Consider the following 8,758-nt stretch of genomic DNA (forward strand, 5'->3'; position numbering starts at 1 on the left):
ATCCCATCCCTTATACACAGTACGAAAACCTTACCCGCGCCTGTATATACCCACTGCTACAATCACCGCAGACGAAGTCGCGGGTACAAGCTAGTGTTCTATATATCTTTGGTCCCTAAACTATATTGCACCAAAGACCACTTTCATGGAGGTCAATTTTCTCATGACCCAGTTGGGGGAAGGGTTTGGAGCAGGGTTTTTGGGGACAACTAACAGTACAGTAAAAGAGCCTCCCACAACTAATAGTACAGTAATGGAGTCCCCCAAGTAATATTACAGTAATAGTGCCCCCACAAGTAACAGTACAGTAATAGTGTCCTCTACAAGTAATATTACCTGTGAGGTCCGCTATAACTGTTATAGGTAATAGCCCCCCCCCCCCCCTCCTCCTTTATACTGTTGCAATAGTTACAGTTACACTTCTCTCCACTTGCGGACCAAAAAAATGGAAACCCAATCCGCATAAAAAGTGGTTACTTGCAGAAACCTGCAGACCCCATAGGCTAATCATGCTTTAAACTTCTCCACAACTTTATCTGTGAACTGTCTGGTGAGTTCCTTGGTCTTCATGATGCTGTTTGTTCACTACTATCTCTAATAAACCACTGAGGCCTTCACAGAACAGGTGTGTTTATACTGAGACTACATTACACACAGCCGGACTCTATTAACTCATTGAGTGACTTCTGAAGGCAATTGTGTGCACTGGATGTTACTTAGGGGTATCAGAGTACAGGGGGCTGAAGATTTTTGCACATAACACTTGCAGATTTTTACTGGATTACAATGTTGATAACCTTGTATCATTTATGTTCCACTTCAAAATTATCTGATGCTTTGTGTTACTATGACTTGTGTTACTCAAGAAAATACATTTAAGTTTGTACTTGTGTCAAAATATGACAAAGGTCAGGGGCAACAGGGTGACGCAGTGGTTAGCACTGCAGCTTTGCAGCGCTGGAGTCCTGGGTTTAAATCTCGGCAGGAACAACATCTGCAAGGAGTTTGTATGTTCTCCCCGCGTTTGCATGGATTTCCTCCCGTTCTACAAAGACATACTGATAGGATAAAAAATATATATATATATATATATATATATATATATATATATATATATATATATCTATATATATATATATATATCTATAACAAAGGTCAAGGAGTGTGAAGACTTTTACAAGGCGCTGTATCTATTACACATCTGGTGGAATCTATTTTGAAGTTGTTGGTTTTTTTTAGAAGAAACTTGTTGAGGTGAGTGAGATCGATGTATGAGCTAGTTCTTCAGTTTTGGAACCAGAAAGATGGAATAGATGATATTGGCCCTCCGAGCTTAGGTTACCTTTTCTAGAGCTGACTTTACGATGAATTCAACAACTGTCGGAGAACTGGATTACTGGGGGAAAATAAGGGTTTGCTGGGAGCGTAAGAATAGACAAAGCATAGTGGACAGACAAAAATCCGACCTTGAACAATAATGTATCGCCCTTGAGGGTCTACTGTCATAAAATCAACTAGGAGGGGGACAGAATTCCTGATCAGGACCGCTACTACCCTAACTCTTAAACTGATTAGGGCCCAACCAATATGGGTGTGAAAGATTTAGGAAACAAGGTGGAGAAAAATTGGGATTCCTGAATTGCAATTTCTCATATTGACGAAACGCCTTACATTATATGAGAAAATCTTACACATGAGGGGAATAGAAGGAAGTGCAAAATATCTTGAAGTTAAAGAAGACTAAACAGGTCAAATAGCCATGAGAATGATGAGGCAGAGGAACAAAATACATAAAACGATAGCTGGAGGCAATATACACAAAAAAGAACGTTACAGAACAAAACCAACAAACTCTAAACCAGGGTGAGAAGACCAGGAAAAGATGGAGAGCGACAGACCCCACCACTTACTGACCATAAGAGAGCGTCATCTTATAGGAATCACTTTCTCCATAGGAAACATACAGAGGATTGGGTTAATATATTTGAAATCAGTCATTGGGGCGACTCCTCTGAATGTTGTGTTATCAGTAATGTATAATATGTAATACTGATAATAATAAGATAATCCTTTAATAGTCCCACCATGGGGAAAATTCAGTATGTTAATACAGTAATATATTACAAAAAAGGACATATACAAGCTCAGAATAGCTCACCACCGCCCGTATCCTTCTGTCACCCACCACCTGTACTGGGTCCAAGGGGCTCCCCAGGACAGAGCTGACCCTTCTAACCAGCCAGTCAAGTCTATTTCTGTCCCTGGCTGGTATGCTACTCCCCCAGCAGGCTACTCCAAAGAAGATGGCTGATGCTATTGCAGAGGCCCTAAGGAGTGGCTTCTGGACTCCCGGCCCTCATCCCCCTGAGCAGGTAGAGTCTGCTGTGGCCCTTTCTGTGCAGCGCCTCCAGGTGATCAGCTCAGTCTAGTTTATTGTTGAGGATCACGCCCAGATACTTATAGGTCTTGACCATCTCATTGCCTGTCCCCTGGATTTTTTTTTTTTTTTTAAATGTAGATTGTGAGCCCCACATAGAGCTCACAATGTACATTTTTCCCTATCAGTATGTCTTTTTTTGGAATATGGGATGGAAATCCACGGGGAGAACATACAAACTCCTTGCAGATGGTTTTTTGCCCTTGGTGGGATTTGAACACCAGGGCTCCGGCGCTGCAGGGCTGCAGTGCTAACCACTGAGCCACCGTGTGGCCCCTGTCCCCTGGATTTCCACCAGACTCAGAGCACTTCTCCACTTACTAAAGTCCACCACCATCTCCTTGGTCTTCCCAGCATTAATCCTGAGCTGGTTCTGCTGGCACCATTCAACAAAATCCTGGTTTAAGTCTCTGTATTCCCTATCGTCGCCATCAGTGATAAGGCCGACTATAGCAGAGTCATCGGAGGACTTCTGTAAGTAACAGCTGGATGAATTGTGCCTAAAGTCAGCCGTGTACAGTGTGAAGAGGAATGGGGCAAGAGCTGTACCTTGTGGTGCCCCCGTACTACAGATCACAGTGTCAGACACACAGTCCCGGGCTCTCACATACTGAGGGCGGGTTGTCAGGTAGTCTAGGATCCAGTTGGACAGGTGATGGTCCACACCACCAAGGTTCAGCTTCTCCCTCAGTAGCCCTGGCTGAATGGTGTTAAAAGCACCGGAGAAATCACAGAACATTATTCTCACAGTGTTCCCAGGTGTCTCCAGGTGAGAGAGAGCTCTATGAAGAAAGTGGATAATGGCGTCATCTACCCCAATGCCCGGCCAGTCTATCTCCTTCTGCCTGGGAGACAGACTGCCTGTGGCTAGACATTGCCTTAAAGGGGTTGTCCGGGATAACCTTAAAACCCTACACAAATCTAAACACCCTCCCCCCTCCTACTTTCTAAATTACATTATTAATCAAAAATTCCTATTTACCCGTATCCCAAGGCCGGTTGCATGACTGGCCCAGGGACATTTTCTGACTATTCGGTGACGATCTGATTCCCCATTTCCGGAAATGGATCATCACTACTATTCTTCCCCCATCCACACTATCATTCTTACCCATCGTCTTCCTGTCTGGGCTTCCTTACCCAGGGAACACCTCCTATTTCCTATTCCTTCGATGATGTCAGCAGTGCATGCGCAATAGCGTCAGTATTGCTGCAGCCGACAATACATCTCTATTGCTGAAGCTGGGAGCCTACAGAATAGTGAAGTATTGAAGACTACGGACACAGTGCTGTGCAATCCCGGCAGAAGGAAGACAGTAAGAAGACAGGTGAAGTATAAGGCCGGGTTCACACGGAGTTACGTGCCGCGAGATTTGGCACGTAGACGCCGCGTGACCCTTTGCGTGCCGTACACGCTCCCATTCATTTCAATGGGAGCGGGGAGCGTATGCGCCGCGCTAGTTTGCGGCCGTGAATAAATGCACGGCCGCAAACTAGCGCGCCGCATACGCTCCCCGCTCCCATTGAAATGAATGGGAGCGTGTACGGCACGCAAAGGGTCACGCGGCGTCTACGTGCCAAATCTCGCGGCACGTAACTCCGTGTGAACCCGGCCTAATACAGTGGGGGTAGGGGACGAGTGAGTTTGTAAAGGCTAGCAGTCCGGGGGGGGAAGGGGGGAGTAGCTAGGGAGATAGAGTGGGGGTGTTGGGGGGGAGTGAGCTGGAGATACAGTGAGAGCCTACAACTGCCAGAATGCAATGCAGCAGAAAGCTACACACCCTGTAAACAAATGCAGAAGATGCTAGGCCATCCCAAAGAAACCCAGAAATCACTCAAAACACTACTAAAGTTATATGGGTGCCCTTACTAACCCATTCATAACACTAATAGACTTTTTTAAAATTATTTTTGCCCCCAAAAAAACCCTTTAAGGGAGCCTTCACATGGAGTTTATGCTCCGCTCATTCTGAACGTAAACTCATTCAGAATGAGCGGCGTAAAAACAGATCCCATTGATTTCTATGGGTGCCGGCATACGCGTGTATCATATTGAAATCAATGGGCGTCTTTTTTACCTATTGCTTTCAATGTGATATGCGCGTATGCTGGAACCCATAGAAATCAATGGAATCTGTTTTTACACCGCTTATTCTGAACGAGTTTACGTTCAGAATGAGCGGAGCGTAAACTCCGTGTGAAGGCTCCCTAAGGGTGCATGCACACTACGTAACGCCGGGCGTGTATGAGAGCCGTACACGCCGGCGTTACAGCAGGGCTGCCGAACACTTCCCATTCACTTCAATGGGAGCGCTCATAAACGCCGCTGTTACGAGCGCTCCCATTGAAGTGAATGGGAAGTGTTCGGCAGTCTGCTGTAATGCCGGCGTGTACGGCTCTCATACACGCCCGGCGTTACGTAGTGTGCATGCACCCTAAGACTATTCCACACCTCACTACTTTTGTGAGTACCATGTTGTCTAACCAGAAATTATTGTAGCCCGTTATGCAGTGTGTAAGCCCCTCAATGTCATTCAGATGGGAACCTAGAAATACTTCCTATGCAGTTGTATCATAACAATCCCTCAGAGCCCCCAGGCACTCTTATGACCAGATCTTGACTGAACAAATAACAGGTGGTTCTCTATGTACAAGTGGCTTGTACACCTGTTGAAGATGCACCAGGTTGTGATCCGATCTACCTAGGGGCTGGCAACAATACTCCTAACAATCAGTATACATAATATTAATAAGAATAAGAAGTCATCAAGGTGGCTCCTCTGAGTGCTGTGGTATCAGTAGTGTCCTCCACTCAAATACCCGCTGGTATATTGTGCTCTGTGCTGAAGGTGTCATGTCCTCAAATATCCCTGGTCATAGTTTGCTCTGTGCTGCAGCTGCCATGTCCTCATATACTCCCGGCCATACTGTGCTCTGTGCTGCAGCCGCCACGTCTTCAGATACACCCCGGGCCATACTGTGCTCTGTACTGCAGCTGCCATGTCCCCAGAAACTCCCAGCCATACTGTGCTCTGTGCTGCAGCCGCCATGTCCACGGATACACCCTGGGCTATATTGTGCTCTGTGCTTCAGCTGTCATGTTCCCAGATAACCACTGGTATATTGTGCTCTGTGCTGCAGCTGTCATGTCCTTAGATACTTCCGGCCATACAGTACTGTGCTCTGTGCTGCAGCTGTCATGTCCTCAGATACACCCCCGGCCATACTGTGCTCTGTGCTGCAGCTGCCATGTCCCCAGATATTTCCAGCCATACTGTGTTCTGTGTTGCAGCCACCATGTCGTCAGATACACCCTTGGCCATACTGTGCTCTGTGCTGCAGCCACCATGTCCGACCTCAGATACACCCGTGGCCATACTGAGCTCTGTGCTGCAGCCACCATGTCCTCAGATACACCCGTGGCCATACTGTGCTCTGTGCTGCAGCCACCATGTCCTCAGATACACCCGTGGCCATACTGTGCTCTGTGTTGCAGTCCCATATTAACCAGCCCCCCGTGACGCATCATACATTAACCAGTCTCTCCAGTGACCCAAAACATATTACGCTGCCCCTCAAACAATAAAATACATTGAACAAACAATAAGACACCTCCTTGCCCTGTGCTGTGCCCTCTGTACTGCTTGCAGGTCTGCCACTAATGGATGTCTGAATAGTGGAGCAGGAGGGGTAATATCTCCTTACTCCACCATTGTTTTCAACTCTATCTATATCCTCAGGTTGGTGATTTAGGTGAAATTGAGAGCCGCATCTAGAACAGCAGGACAGCTCCTGAAAAACTGAAGTGTCCCAAGGGGGCCCCTGCAGCCATAGGGCCTGGTGCAAGTGCCAGGAGCGGTGGTAGTGTAAATGTTTCCCCAACACTCCTGTTACTTGCAGTGCTGGATGATGTGACAGTAGTGCAGATGATCCCTCCTTTTTCCAATCCCTATCTCTAGACAGTGCTGCCTATGACATCACCACTGAAACATCTCTACTTATCACACGTAATTGGATGAGAGGTTTATATGGTGATGCTAAAAAATTACCATCTAGGTCACACTCAGACCATGTGCAACAATTCAGGATCAAGTCCTTTCATCAGGCATAGGTCAAAGGCTGAAGGGTATAACCATGTAATGTCTCCGTGCTCACCACCCCACAGACATCACATGGTTATGACCAACTTTTGACTTATACATGATGAAGGGACTTGATGCTGAAATGTTGCGATTATGAGAAACTGAATTGTGCACCACCTTCCTTTTCTTGATGTGACTTTTTACCGATAATGATCTGGAGTGCGCCACAAAAATCTTTTCCAAGAATACATTTTTGTAAGTTTAGTCAGTTCCCTTGGTCAACATGGCGAGTTGTGCCAGCCCAGTGCTGCCCAATACAACTGCTTGCTACTCGGATAAGACCATGTCAATTAAACTGGTGAGGAGCGTGCTACCAGACCAGTCACTGACACCAATGAGGACTGTACTACCAAACCAGTCACTGACACTGATGAGGAGTGTACTACCAGACCAGTCACTGACACTGGTGAGCAGTGTACTACCAGACCAGTCACTGACACTGATGAGGAGTGTACTACCAGACCAGTCACTGACACTGGTGAGCAGTGTACTACCAGACCAGTCATTGATACTGATGAGGACTGTACTACCAGACCAGTCACTGACACCAATAAGGACTGTACTACCAGACCAGTCACTGACACCAATGAGGACTGTACTACCAGACCAGTCATTGATACTGATGAGGACTGTACTACCAGACCAGTCACTGACACCAATGAGGACTGTACTACCAGACCAGTCACTGACACCAATGAGGACTGTACTACCAGACCAGTCACTGACACTGATGAGGAGTGTACTACCAGACCGGTCACTGACACTGATGAGGAGTGTGCTACCAGACCAGTCACTGACACTGATGAGGAGTGTACTACCAGACCAGTCACTGACACTGATGAGGACTGTACTACCAGCCCAGTCACTGACACTAATGAGGACTGTACTACCAGACCAGTCACTGACACTGATGAGGACTGTACTACCAAACCAGTCACTGACACTGATGAGGACTGTACTACCAAACCAGTCACTGACACTGATGAGGACTGTACTACCAGCCCAGTCACTGACACTAATGAGGACTGTACTACCAAACCAGTCACTGACACTGATAAGAACTGTACTACCAGACCAGTCACTGACACTGATGTGGACTGTACTACCAGACCGGTCACTGACACTGATGAGGACGGTAGTACAGGATGAGGACTCTACATTCTAGGAGTAGTAGTCAGTCCATAGTTCACTTGAATTGTCTCATTTACCATCTACATTCCTGATGTCTGATATAGACTGTGGCTCTCTGGGGGGGGGGGGCCTTCTGAGCACCCCAGTTGTGACCCCAGGAGTGGCCTGTGCTGCTGCAGCTACTGCAGAGGGTTTGCAGCTTGTTCTTACTTATGCAGAATTATCTGTAAGGAGGCGGCAAAATCAATACCGCAGCGTGGTCTGGGGGGTCGGCTGGCGCTCGGCTTCCTTGGCTGCAGATCCTTCAGCTCCGGGAACTCTGCAGTGATGATTTCATCAAGCCCTGTGTTATTGAGGAGGGAATTCCCTCCTCCCCTAGTGCAGGCCCGAAACATCACTTAATGGACTGCAGACAATCCAAGGCCATCTGTGCAGGGGCTCACAGGACAGCTCAGGGGCCCCTGCAGGAACAGCTATGGGTCCCTTGTTATCCCACATCTCAGCATTAAGTGCCACTTCTAGCTCTCTAATAATCCACAAGTGATTGTCAACCATGAAGTCCATCAGCACTGACTGAAAATTTGCGAACCCCTCAGAATGTTCTAATTTTCTGCATAAATGTGACGTAAAACCAGATAAAAAGAGAAATCTGCCAGAAATATCAACCTGGAGTCTGTGAGCGGTAAAGTAAGTGACCCCTTTACTGTCAGTATCTGCTGTGACTTCCTGTAAATAACTACCAGCACCGGGGGTCACAGATGATAAACAGGCCATCAGTGCACTATGTGTTATCAGTGTACTGTGTGCATTATCCATGTAGTCTGTATTTCTCCCTGGAATACTGCTCTCATCTATCATCGATCTGTCTGTTTCTCAGATATTTCCAGGACTGCAGATTATCTTAATGCATGTGGTAGACGGTTGGCACAAGTTCAGACTGCGGTACCTTGGGCACAGCAGAGACTAAAAATCTGATGGTCCACCCTCCATCTACACCATACATATGCACTCACTGCTGTTACTACTGTCCAGGACAGATTATTACTAA

Source organism: Leptodactylus fuscus, chromosome 2 (genome assembly GCF_031893055.1).
Source record: "Leptodactylus fuscus isolate aLepFus1 chromosome 2, aLepFus1.hap2, whole genome shotgun sequence".
In the NCBI taxonomy this organism is placed as follows: Eukaryota; Metazoa; Chordata; class Amphibia; order Anura; family Leptodactylidae; genus Leptodactylus; species Leptodactylus fuscus.